Source organism: Suncus etruscus, chromosome X (assembly GCF_024139225.1).
Source record: "Suncus etruscus isolate mSunEtr1 chromosome X, mSunEtr1.pri.cur, whole genome shotgun sequence".
Classification (NCBI taxonomy): Eukaryota; Metazoa; Chordata; class Mammalia; order Eulipotyphla; family Soricidae; genus Suncus; species Suncus etruscus.
In genome coordinates, this window is record NC_064868.1 from 7,697,842 (window position 1) to 7,712,437 (window position 14,596).

Here is a 14,596-nt window from a genome sequence, read left to right on the forward strand (position 1 = left end):
CTGGGAAGTCTTCACTGGTCAATATTATTCCTATAGATATATAAATATTCCATAGAATGATAAAATTATAAACAAGAAAATGTTAACTTATAGAATAAAGATCAATAAAGTTAATGAAGTCCAAATAGAGAGAAGATGGGGTCGGAGCGGTGGCAGTAGAGGTAAGCATCTGCCTTGCAAGTGCTAGCCTAGGACGGACTGTGGTTCGATCCCCCAGCATCCCATATGGTCCCCCCAAGCCAGGAGTGATTTTTGAGCACATAGCCAGGAGTAACCCCTGAGCATCAACAGGTGTGGCCCCAAAACAAACCAAAAAACAAAACAAAACAAATAGAAGATATATTCTACTCAATTAGTATTATGGAGGCAGCTTACTATAGAATTCCATGTTCAGTTTTTTAAGCAAGTTATGTAGATGTCATCAAAGTAAGTATACTTAAGTTTGTCATGTATGAGTAAATATAAGGCTAACAATAGCAGAGTTGCTATAGAAACAAGTTGTCCACTGCTTCCTCAGAGTCCTAACAAAAAAAGACACACACACACACTCTCTCTCTCTCTCTCTCTCTCTCTCTCTCTCTCTTTCTCTCTCTCTCTCTACTGCTAAGGATAGGTTTGGTAGAGCAAAAATGGTAATAGTATCAGTGCTCTCATGGTGCTTAAATATTTATAAAAAATAAATTATAAAAATTAAGTAAAATACAAAGCCAAAATATCACCAAGTATTAGCAAATCTTAAGTTGTACAAAAATAAATCACTATAAATAAAAATGGAGACAACAATTTCATAACCACACCAAAACAAAGAATACTAGATAAATAAATATATTAAAAAGTAATAATAATAAAATAAAAAATGTTTTGTACTTTTTGGCCTTTTTTTCACTCCTGCACAGGCACAGTAAATATTGGGGTCATTCAAAAAGGAATTCCCTTGGCCTAAGAGATACAGGGTTTCTCCCCCCTTGAAGTATATTGTCATGGACTTAACTATAAACTCCTTTCAGGTTCATTTACTCTCCCCTTGGTGCTTTTGTGGTGTATGGAATACTTCTGCTCCATCCTGGGTGATAAAGTCAGACCTCTGTATCTAGAGATCTCAGTATCTGCACAGGTTAAGGAGTGGAACTTATGATGAAGTCTTTCTTTGTGGTTCTAGAAGTTCTGTTCCCTCAGTGTCATTTTAATCTGTTTTCTGTGGTTGGCGGTCTTAGTCTTTTCTCTGATCCTAGGATTTGTCTCCATTTTTATTTATTTATTTTATTTTATTTTTCTTCTTTTCTCTTCTTCCTTTATGCACTATGACATATTTTTCATCTCAAGGCCATGGCTTTTATGTGGTGCTTATCTTTAATGTTGGAGGGCCCACTGGATATTTTATTTGACACTTCTTTTTCATACTGTTGTGGTGTTTCACCTTCTTTTTCCCCTTCTTCTCTCAAACCAAGGATGAGAGCCTCTCTAGAAGGACTCTGCCCATTTTCGGCACATTTGATTTTTACCCCAGTTTATTACTTTTCTTTTCTTCAAACAAAACCACATAGCTTGAACTATCTAGCCCCGCCTCCCAACTAGATTGGGAAATAAGGGAGGTACCAAGACCAAACTGGTGTAGGACCACTAAGTAGTCAGCTAGGCACAGAGAGGACCACTCATTCTAGCAGCCCGGGGGATGAGGGAGGTGGATATGGGAGGCAGGATGGAAACGAAGTTGTAAGGAGGACAATTCGGTGATGGGAATTCCCCTGATTTTATGTTAATATGTACCTAAAATATTATTGTCAATGATAATGTAAGCTACTATGATTAAAATAAAAATTATATTTTAAAAAGTACCTTCAGTAAAGTTAAAAAATCACTATTTGGGCCCGGAGAGATAGTACAGCAGCGTTTGCCTTGCAAGCAGCCGATCCAGGACCAAAGGTGGTTGGTTCGAATCCCAGTGTCCCATATGGTCCCCCATGCCTGCCAGGAGCTATTTCTGAGCAGACAGCCAGGAGTAAACCCTGAGCACCGCCGGGTGTGACCCAAAAACCAAAAAAAAATCACTATTTAACATGATCATTGTATTTCAATTAATGTATTGAAAAATAAATTTGTGAATAAAAATATTGATATATTTTGTTATAGTAGTAAAAATTAAAAAATAAAATCAGTGCTCAAGAATGTCTGATTCTGAGAACTGAAGAATTAGTTCAATGGGTTGGGCCACATGTTTTGCATGCAGAAGGCCTGGGTATGATCCTCAAGATCATATATGGTCTCTGAACACAGAACCAGGGACTTCCCTAATCACTGTCAGATGTAGCAAAAACAAAAACAAAAAGAATGATTAAATCTACTTTGCCTTTATTCATCAATAAATTTATGAAATTTGCAGAGCATATATATAAAATAAAAGTTCTAACTGGCACTGAATCAACATATGGTGCAAAGAGCAGCAGACTTATAAAATGTTACATGCCAAATTAATTTAATGGAAAGTAAGTTTTAAAATAAATGTATTTTTATTTCCTTTCACTCATTTGTCATATTCATGCTTCATAGCAAGCTCTTAACCAAACCACATTGAAATCTGTGATCTGCCACTCTGATATGCTTCCTAGCCAGGACTCTAATTAAGACCCATGAGCCCAAGTGCATCTTTTGAGTCCATGCTCCTAGAAGAAAAACCTACCAAAAGGGTAGGAAGAAAAGTTTGGCAGTTCTGCTGTTCTAAATAACTCTGATGAAACTTAAAATAACCAAGAGATGAGGCAATAGATATCTGAGATAACAGATAAGATATAAGTAAGCTATTCTCTATTCTACTATATTATTATAGCTATAAATCTAAAAGCAAAATATAATTAACTTATCATCTTATTAAAAGGGTCAACCACTGAATCTTGAAGTGAATGGCTTGGGCTTTTTTTCATTTGTTTTTTTTTTGGTTTGTTTTTTGTTTTTTGTTTTTTGTTTTTCATTTTCATTCTCTGACATCCTGTGTACTCCTCAAGGGCAAATACTACACTATACTCATTCTTTTTGTCCTAAACAACTATAAGAACTCAAGATAGCATGTACTTTTTTTAAAAAATAAATCCCTTCATTTTGTTAAACACAGTAGTAGTTTACAAAGTTGTTCATAATACAGTTGGTTCTGATAGTGCATGTTCTAACTCCAATCCTACAACTAGTGTAACATTCCTTCTACCAGTGTTCCTAGTTTCCCATTCATCCCCAAGCCTGCCCAATTGGTAGGCCCAAAATAATTACTTTATATAATTAAATGTTAATTAAATTATGGGGGGAGAACATTCAGTAAAAGAAAATTTGTAAAGGTTGTTATATCTCACAATAGGGTCATTAAGTCATTGAAGTCATTAAGTTGCCTTGTTGCTAGTTGAGCCTTCAGTGTTACTGATTTTGTCTGTTGACCCCTTAAGTGGCTTCTGTACTACTCCCATATCTAATTTGGTGCATTTCTACTGGGGTGTCAGTATTAGAATAAGTTGAGGTGTAGTGTGACTGCATATGCAGCCATGCACCAGGAAAACTCCAGGAACTGTGGAACTGCACCAGAGAGCTAACATAGTGGTGGCTGTGGATGTGTCTGTGGCTGTCAGGGCTTCTGGAAATACACAGGGGTAGGGAAAAGCTGCCTGCCCTCACTCTGAGAAGACTCTGAGAAGACTCAGAGTTCTTAGCCAATAAATTGGCATGCATGGAAATTTTTTTGGTCAGGTGTCCCTGTAGAGATCAGTGGAAAAGAGGTGAGGTGAAGTTGGGTCGTTGACATGGTTTCAATTGTGCAGTGTGGATGCAGCTACCCAATCTGGCATGGTGGGGACTTGGCCTGCCCACCTCAATCCCCCTCCACACTGAGAACACCCCAGCATTTTCAGATAGCAATACTCTTTTACAAATCTCTGCATAATGAATTAATTTTAAGTTTTAAAATTCACTCTCATGGTTTCTCTTAATTTGGAGCAAAGTCTATAAAATAAAAAAATAAATGCAATCAAACTCTATATGTGATGAATCAACAAATTTTGAAAAACATAAATTGTTTCGTATAAATCACATAGTTCTTGTGAAATTTCAGAGCTAATGATAAGAAAAACACAAATTAGTAAATGACTTTAGAAGAAATTGTACACTAGTCTCTAACAAACACTGACAAAATGTATATTCAGTACTGTGTTTATAAGGAACAGAACAAAAAATGGAAAAATTTAAACATTTTCACTGGAAAACCAAGGTCACGCACAGCATGAATCTCCTGAATAGAAGACTATAGCTATATCATAATACTTAACAGTAAGTTCCTAAATCTGAATTTAAATCAAATAACAATATTTCTCTAATTGACTTGTAGATCACGTCTTTCTAGTTATTCTACTACCTTCATTTGAACAAAATTTCAAATACAGTAACAAAAATATCACACATATATAAATAAATGTAATATGAGGCTATAACTTTTTAAATATGGTTAACAAAGCCCATACATACAATGGCAGTGATGTTGAACTTCACATCTAACAGATTAAAGTCAAAGAGACTGAATGTCCCTCCAGGATTTGGAGACTGGAGGGACTGCAAATTGTACATGAGACAGACCATTCTTCACACTGGACTTGTACTAGAAAAGATTATTTTGTGACTGCTAAGCACTATAGCCTGGAGAGCTGGGCCCAGGGAAACATTGCCACTTAGAGGCCTGGGCCACAGTCCAAGTGAAAATTCAAATAGTAAGCAGAAGTAACCATAGTAACAGCAAGGTTATGAAGGCAAGCCCCCTCACCCAACACCTCAGAAACCAATGATCATTACCTCACTTTTCAGGGCCAATGGGAAACAAGGGAACCCCAACAATACCAGAGGCCAAGTGGTGTGGAGCTAGAATTAGTGTTATTTCTCAAATCAAGAATTGTGAGTGTTATCTACTCATGCTCCATGGGGACCATTGAAAATCCATTTCACAGGTCTTTTTTAACTGTAGAAAAGTGAAGTCTCTGAAGGGAAAGGCTCTGTCTCAGTACTTTCTATAATTGCTTAGACTAGAAGACATAATGCTACAATCATATAAGCCAGATATATGTATATAATATACAAAATATATAAATACACATTTATAAAAAGATATATATATATAATGATATCTTATATAAAACTATGATAGTAAGGAAGGGAAGTGCAACTGTGAAGAGCTTGGGGATGGAAGATTACCAGGGCATCACCAGATTTCCTGATCTTCTCTGACAACAAGAGATGAATAGAAAAATTTTCTTTTTACCAAGAAAATTCTGTTTTCACACACATGAAAAAAATGCAAACACAAACACAAAAAATTAACAAATAAAAACAACTAGGATAAAATAGGTGAAGAAAACCTATCATCTGTCCTCTCTGAACTAGATATTTTCTTTCTTTCTTTCTTTCTTTCTTTCTTTCTTTCTTTCTTTCTTTCTTTCTTTCTTTCTTTCTTTCTTTCTTTCTCTCTCTTTCTCTCTCTCTTTCTTTCTTTCTTTCTTTCTTTTCTTTCTTGTTCCTTCTCTTCTGCTTCTCTCTATCTCTGTCTCTCTCTCCCTCCTCCCAATGGTCAGGGTTACTCCTGCTGTGTGCTCAGGCCATCAAATGGGGTTCCAGGGTTTGAACCTGGGTTGGCTGCATGCACGGCAAGCACCTTACCCTCAGTACTATCTTTCCAGTCCCTGGCCAAGTTTCTTAAACCCTACATGGGTCACAGGTATTTTTTTTAAAACTTTGTTTTAAAATAAGTATCTTTGTGACTTTTTTTAATCAGTAAATGCTTGCTCTGGGTAGCTGTTTTGTATACAGCTTGTGATTTGGAATAATCTCTTAGGCAAATGGGAGACAATAGCCAAAGCATCCAGGTTTCCACAGAAATTCCTCATCATTCAAAAGCCCAAGAAAACCCTGATATGAATGAGGAGGGACCCAGGAGATGCTGGCACTGAGGTTCTGGATGGAGATGTTGGCAGTATTGCACAAGGCTATCAACACTGCCATTTGACGAACAATTCAAGAAGCATTTAACAAGTTTAACAAGCCTTGGTCCAGCAAAATATCACATACACACACAGAGAGATCAAATACAACCAGTTGGATAAGACTAGTCTAATGACAGAAGGTGCTGCCTGTCAGCTGGTGGGACAAGCAGAGGAAAGTCACTGAAGTTACTTCCTTCCCAGCAGCAACAGTAACAGCTCGTTGGCCCCTGCCATGCAGTGCTCACAGGGCAAAGCAGAGGCAATAAGGCAGTATAAATCAGTGAGCCCTTCTGCTGGCTTGCAGCCCCTTCTGCAAGGAGGCAGCTGCAGGAAGAGTGACATTTCTGCTTTGGGGAGGCCAGCATGACCAAGAAGCCCAGAAACATCCATGGACACAAACAAAAATGAGCTCCAACAAAAATAAAAGCTTGTTCTCTCAAGTTCAAGGATCAGAAAAGGATCCCAGGCAGAGGAAGCAGTTACACGGGGTACTCTTGGGCTCTGTTCACACCAGCTGAGGGGCAAGGGAAAGCCTGGCTGAGCTCTACCTGAGGATGTTACTGGAGGTCACACAGGAGGCAGGAACAAAGTCTTCCTGTCCTCCCAGCCAGGTGGTCTAACAGGTCTAACAGCCTAGCAGGGAGTCAGCTCCCACAGACAGCATCAGGACAAGAATTTCAACCCCTGGGTGTTGAGGGAAGGGGAATGACAAAGATGAAATTCCCTTCCCATCTGGCATCACGCTCACTTGCCAGAGCAGTGTCAGAGAAAGCAGGATCAAACAGATGGTTAAATAAGATCTAACTAATAACACAATAGCCAAAGCATCCTGGTTTCCACAGAAATCCCTCATCATCCAAAGTCCAAGAAAACCTTGACATGAATGAAGAGATGTTGGCACTGAGGTTCTGGATGGGAGATATTGGCAGTATTGAACAAGGCTGTCAACACCGCCATTTGACGAACAATTCAAGAAGCAATTAATTACAAATAACACTAGAAACAAATAAAACAGGTATTTCCAGAAAAATAAATGGGAGGTACCAGAAATAGTATTTGAAATGTTCAGGGGGGAAACTGTAGCTGAAATTTAAAATTAGATTCAAATGAATAGAAAAGAAAGGATCAGTGAAGGTAGCATATAAATCATTGAATGTCCACAGGGAAAGAAGAAAGACGGGAAATGAGCAGAGGGCCAGGAGACTGTGGGACTTCAGCATGAGATGACACAGTTGTGTTATGGGACTTCCAGAGAGAAGGTGAAGGGCAAGAAGAGAAAAGCACTTGAAAATGAATACAGAAAGAAAAAACACAATGTCTGCAAAAGTCCAAATTAGAAAATACATAAACATACAGATTTAGAAAGTTAAGCACTGAGTAAATACAGCAAAAGGCAAATCCAAAGAAATCCAAAGATCAATCTTCTAAATATCAAAAATATCTCCTAAGACAAAAATCAAGGCCCTCATCTACAAGAAAAAGAATTTGGGTTTCAGTCATGTAAAGAACACCCCCCATCACCAGTGCAACATTCCCATCACCAATGTCCCAAGTCTCCCTCCTCCTCACCCGACCCCCGCCTGTACTCTAAACAGGCTCTCCATTTCCCTCATACATTCTCATTAGGACAGTTCAAAATGTAGTTATTTCTCTAACTAAACTCATCACTCTTTGTGGTGAGCTTCCTGAGGTGAGCTGGAACTTCCAGCTCTTTTCTCTTTTGTGTCTGAAAATAATTATTGCAAGAATGTCTTTCATTTTTCTTAAAACCCATAGATGAGTGAGACCATTCTGCGTTTTTTCTCTCTCTCTCTCTCTCTCTCTCTGACTTATTTCACTCAGCATATCAAGGTGTTTAAATAAAAAAAACAAAGAGTGGTAAGTAACTATACTAACAACTATCATAACAATGGTGAGAGAAATAGAATAATAGAATGCCTGTCTTGAATATAGGGAGGGGGTGAGGGAGGCTGAAGATTGGGGCATTGGTGATGGGAAGGTTGCACTGGTGAAGAGAGGTGTTCTTTTTTATAACTGAAACCCAACTGCAAACATATTTGTAATCGTGGTGCTTAAATAAAGATTATTATTATTATTATTATTATTATTATTAAAAGAAAAAGAATTTGGAAGTCAGCTCATTCTCAATATAAAACAAAGAACAAAAAGAAACCTGCACATCATACATGTGCCACATGTGATCTGGCAGCCCCTGTGATGTGGCACTGCAAATGACTTCACACACATACTTCAGCTGTGTGTGTGACCATCACAAAAAGGGATTGCGACCCACAGTGAGGACTGCATCTAAAACCATGACTGAGAGCCACATCTGGAAGTGTGGACTCTGGCAAGTGCAGCAACTAAGCATGTGCAAGCATTACCACTAGGCCTGTGTCTACAACCCCAACACTGCAACACCATCACCAATAATGAAGGGAAAAGAACTTTTTTCTTCACTTTCACCCACAATGAAAGGAAAGTAACATGAAAGAAAATAACTTGCTGAATAGACACTTAAGCAAGATGAAAGCAACAACTTAATAATCGTGTGATTATTTGATCAATTGAATTTACAGCCTTACAAATTTCCAATAAAAATTTTTTTCGGGAGGCCAGAGTGATAGTGCAGCAGTAGGGCGTTTGCCTTGCATGCAGCCAACCCAAGATGGACCTCAGTTCGATCCCCAGCATCCTATATGGTCCCCCAAGCCAGGAGAGATCTCTGAGCGCATAGCTAGGAATAACCCCTGAGCATCACTGGGTGTGGCCCCAAAACAACAAAACATTTTTTTCAGGATTATGAGGGTTCACTGGAAAACTCCATTGACATTTAAAGAACTAAACAAAGACATGTCCTAAAAGTAACATATAATGTTGGTGAAGAGTGTACAGGGCATTTGAGATGGTGGGGAGTTCCAGTCACTGTCTAGTAAAGCTATAAATGTTGACATCCCGTAATAAACATGTTACCTTAATGACAAGAAAAAATAAAAATAACAAATGGACAATTTTATACAATCTCTTCTGGAAATAAGTATAAGGAAAAAACGCTACCTGGTTCATTCTGTGAGACAACTAATATGCTGATAGTAAAACCTGACAACGAACATACAGCTCAAAGGGCTGGTCTGAATGCTTTGTATGTGCAAACCCATTTTAATCATCAGCATAGCATTGTCCCCCAAGTACTGAATCATGAGTAGTCCAGAGAACAGCAAAATAGGCCCCCAAAATAAAAACAAGCAAACACAAACCAAAGAAGCCATTAATCATATCCACATCTCTCCTGAACTCATGCATAAAAAGGCCTCATGAATTACTGACCAATCGAAACCAGTGTATATAAAAAGTTAGAAATAACCACAGAATGTACATGCATAAATGAAGATGTATCAAAAGAACTATACACCAAGAAAAATTTATTGAAATATGCAAGGCTGATTCAACATTTAAAATCCACATCAATGGATAAAGAAAGCAAATCATGTGATCATAGCTATCATGATGGCAAGAACCCGACAAACAGGCAAATTAGAAATAAAGGGAATCTTCCTCAACTTTAAAAATACTAACTACAAAACTATAGCTGCAGGTAACATCGTATTTAAGGGTGAAAGACTGGATTTTCCTCCTAAGATCTGAAATAAAATATCCATTTTTCACACAGTTAGTTAACATCACTGAAAGTTATAATCAGAGCAACAAACCAAGAAAACAAAATAAGAAACATCCAAGTTACAAATGAAGGAAAAACACAAGGTCATATTTGTAGATCACATTCCTTTGATGAAGAAATCCCAAGGGACTTATTTTAAAAACAACAAAAATAGTGACTTTAGTGAGATTGTGGATATAAGAGCAACACACAAAGACAATCACATTTCTATATACAATAAAGCCATGGACGTAGGAATTAAAAGCAAAATTCCATCAAAATTGACCCAAGGAAATTATACAGTAACATATAAACCTAACAAAATATGCACAAATTCATATTCTGAAAACCATGTTGATTAAATGAATTGAAGACCTAAATAATTCAAGAAATATAGCATACTTAAGTGTTAAGAAATGCAATAGATTTTTCTCCTAATACTCCGTCATATAGTTTTAATGAAACTCCTATTAAAAAATCCACTAAGTTGTTCCCTATATATGGCTGAGTTTATTCTAAAACTGAAATGGAAAGGCACATAACCTAGAATAGCTAAAGAAATTTTGGAAACTAGCAGAATTAAGTGGGAGGAGTCATTATATCTGGTGCTAAGATCTCACACAGAGCTCCATAAATGGAATTATGACAGTGAAATACTGGCAGAAGAACACATAGATCAATGTATAAGAACAGAAGACCCCAAAAAAGAGCTACACAAATATGTCAAAGTAATTTCGCTGCAAAAATAATTCAAGGAAGAACAGACTTTTCAGCAAAGCTAGAGCAATGGAACATCCATTGAGGCATGGTGGGACTCAAACTCACAGGGTTAGTATATGTATGGATTAGGGTGTTTGCCTGGAATGTGGCAGACCCTGGTTTGATTCCTTGCAGCACATGGTCCACTCCCCCAGCATCACTGGACAGCCTAAAAGCCCCAAGTACCACTAGATGTGGTCTTGGACATCCCCTGTGCTGGTGGGGTAGCCCAGGAATCCCCTGCATGACAGGGCCCAAGCAGCATCATATACTTGGGCTTTTGCATTAAACTGCTATCCAAATGGTCCCCTCTTGGGCTCCACTTGTGAGACCATGCACCCCACAAATGTATGCACTGTATCATTCCATTGCAATGACAAAATTGTCAGGGATGAGCAGACTGGTAGTTTCCCGTGGTTAGGGAGAAGGAAGAAGAGGGAGATGACAATGACTATTGTGCTAAACCAAAGCACGAAGGTTTATTGTAATAAAAATGCTCTAGGCTAGAAAGATAGAACAGGAAATTAAGGCATGTGCCTTTCATGTGCCCAACCCCAATTTGAATTCCCTGTATGACATATGTCTCCCAAACACCTCCAAAAACAAGCCCCATGCCCAAATTCTCTCTAATCCTCCACTTCTGGCAAAAGAAATAGTATCAGAGGCAGGTAAGGTCTTGCATGCAGCTAACCCATGTTCTATCCTCAAAACCACAAAAACCTTCAAATATCATCATGGGATGTGGCCCAAACATGCACCCCTCCAAATTGTTCTTATTTCTTTGGTAGTCAAGTGACAGAAACAGATATGTCATTCTACTATAAGAATTCAAAATGGGGGCCCGGAAAGATAGCACAGCGGCGTTTGCCTTGCAAGTAGCCGATCCAGGACCAAAGGTGTCCTGGTGTCCCATATGGTCCCCCGTGCCTGCCAGGAGCTATTTCTGAGCAGATAGCCAGGAGTAACCCCTGAGCACCACCGGGTGTGGCCCAAAAACAAAAAAAAAAAAAAAGAATTCAAAATGAAATAATCAGGATCTATTTCCTCTTACAGTGATCTCAAGAGAAATTATTTATTTGTGATTTGAAGACAACGCCAGGCATTGTTCAGGGCTCATTCCTGGCTCAACACTCAGGGTTTTTCTGGTGATGCGCGGGGGGTGGGGGCACATACGCAGTGCTGGAGATAAAAGTAGAGTCAGCCACATGCAAGGCAAGCTCCTGAACCCCTGTACCTGTCTCTTCTGCCCACATATTTTCTTTTATTAATTTGGGCAGGGTGCCTTAGGGCCATAATTGGCAGTACTCAGTACCCAGTACTTGATCTTGTTAAAGTGCTTAGGTATTCAAACAGGGATCAGCCTCAGGCAAGCAGCAGGCAGGGGGAGGGCGAGAGAGAAACTGTGGACATTGGTGTTGGAAAATGTACACTGGTGAAGGGTATGGGACACTGTATGACCAAAATTCAATCAGCAACAGCTTTGTAACTGGAAAAATAAACAACTGTATTATGAATGACCTTGTAACCACAATGTTTAAATAAAGTATTTTAAAAAATAAAAATAAAGGTAAGCATCCTAATTTCCTGTACTCTCTCCAGTCCCCCAAGAGAAGCATGTTAGAAAATAAAGCAAGCAGCATATATAAATGAAAGTGAGAGAAATTGAGGAAATGGTCAATTTGATTCTAAATTCTCAGAAGTTTTGCAGTGCTCAACAAATCCTGTATGTATGCCAAGGGCTTATGGAAAGTCAATGAGAAAGGCTCTTTAGCAAACCAAGAGAGTTAGTTTTTGAAATAAAACGCTTAAACAAGATGTAGACTGGCAGGCTCTATGTGAAACTGTGCCCACATTCTCCTTCTGGTGTGCAGTAGAATAACAGAAAGCTTCTGATGAAGAGTAATAGTCATCAGAGGAAAAGGGAGCTGACTACAGAGTTTGCACATCTGAAAGGAGGGGTTGTGTTTGTAATCCTATTCATATAACATAAAATACTCATATTAAAACCTTCTGTATAATGTAGTCACCACAACTCCATTTCTAAATAGTTGATTATAGTATACTTAGATAAAGATTCCCCACTGAAGAATTCAAAACACTAGGAGAAAAAAAAATGTGTAGCTACATGTCTTGGGGGTTATCAGGTTACTGAATAAAGAATTATTTTAATTTCATGGTGGTCTAGGTCTATGCTGCAAGCAATAAAGTTGACTATGAGAATAATTTAATGTGAACTGTTAAAATCAAGCATTTTTCATTGGATAAACCATTTATTTATCTGCCATGCAAGAATAAAGTTATTATTTTAAATAATAAAGCATTAAGCACAGCATTTCAATCAATGATCCATGAATTTTTCTGTATTTTAGGGAGGTTTGGGAGATAGGGTTGGGGTTGCACCCAGCAGTTGTCAGGAGACCATGAGATGTCAGTGGTCAAAGTTGTATCAGTCTCATAGAAGGCAAATAACTTACTTCTTGTATGATCTTTTGTAGCCGTATGAAGAGATTCTAAATATGTATATATGTATATCTATATATAAAAGAAATGATTCATTTATTTCCTGAGTATTTCAAATACCTCAGTTACATGGATAACAATAAATCCTTTGTCAACTCCCTTACTTTTCAAACAAAAAAATGCTAGTCACCCCAAATGACAGATTGCTAAGACACAACAGAATACAAGTTCTGAAATAACACTTTTTATGTAAGGTTTCTTAAGTTGGATGAAGTAAAAAAAAACACTATCGGTTACTACAAAAATCATGTGAAACATTTAATAGTCCAACTAAGCATTTCTTTTTGGTTTCTCTCTGCTTGCAGCACTAAATTCAAGCAATAATGATTACATTTCAGATAAAAGAAAATCTTTCTCCAAAAGTAAAGAAAGCATAATGAATAGAACTAGCATCCGGAGAGAATGCATTAGGGGTAGAGGAGGAAGCAATACTTCATTTTCACAGTAGGGATGATGCAATATTGGCTCCCATCACAAAATTCAGGAAAAAAAGCTCAATTTGAACAGCATAGATGCATTATTAAAAATCTATGCAGATACAGACTATATATGTATATAGTTTATATTGAACCTGTTTGTACCAATCTGTGGCAAATCTTTAACACTCTCTGATATTTAACTGAACCATTCTGAGAGAAATTAGAGATATCAGTTGGTAAATCAAATAATTCACTCCAAGCCCATGAATTCTAAATCTACAAAGGTAGCTCGATGAATTCCTCTCTCCTAATTCTCCTACTCCAGACACCCAACTGAGAACCAAGATAGTTTGTCTTTGTCATGCTGTCATGAGATGAAGTTACTCAGTACTATCTCCATTTGGTACTTTACCTTCCTGTTCTTTAACATTTGTATAGAACTGTAATACTCTCAAGAATGACTAGGTATTTATGTCATTAGGCTGTGTCTGGCCTGGCGGCAACAGGCTTGATTGCTAGCTCTATGAAATAGCTGCTGGTCTACAATAATTAGAGACCAGTGACTCTAATTTTTAGAATTTTACATATTTTGGAGGAAGACACAAGGAAAAATGGTGCCTATGAATAAAAGATGCTTCCTTCTTGACACATTTGACCTTTTTTAAAAATAATTTTTATTGTGAATTACAACTCTTTCACAGTAATATTTAACATACATAGTGACATTGAATCAGGGGTATTCCCACCACCAGAGTTGTCCTCCCTCCACCCCTGTTCCCAGCATCTCTGTCCTTTGTCCTCCAGACTGCTAGTATAACTGGTCCCCTCTGTGTATAGCTTGTTGAAGATTGGGTATGATTCTGTTGTCGTTGACTTTGGGTTTGCTGTTTGAGTCTGATCCTTTTTTATTTCTACCCAATGTTCATATGACTGGTTCTGGTACCATTCATTTTCCCTTCAATTTATGAAGCAGAATAAGATGATTCAAGTTAAGTGGTTCTGTTCGAAAAAAGAAAAGAAAAAGAAAAAAAAAACAAAAAACAAACATAAAACCGGGAGGAGTTCGTCGCAGGGGTCCTCAAACTTTTTAAACAGGGGGCCAGTTCACTGTCCTTCAGACTGTTGGAGGGCCAGATTATAGTAAAAACAAAAATTATGAACAAATTTCTATGCACACTGCATATATCTTATTTAGAAGTGAAGAAACAAAATGGGAATAAATACAATATGTGGCCCGCGGG

At 37.9% G+C, this 14,596-nt stretch overlaps 1 protein-coding gene across 1 annotated transcript in view; it reads right to left on the reverse strand.

Annotated features, from left to right (window-relative positions):
* The window catches only part of CDKL5 (cyclin dependent kinase like 5), a 155,319-nt gene that overhangs the window by 105,891 nt on the left and 34,832 nt on the right, over positions 1–14,596 (reverse strand). The gene's annotated exons all lie outside the window — the stretch shown is intronic.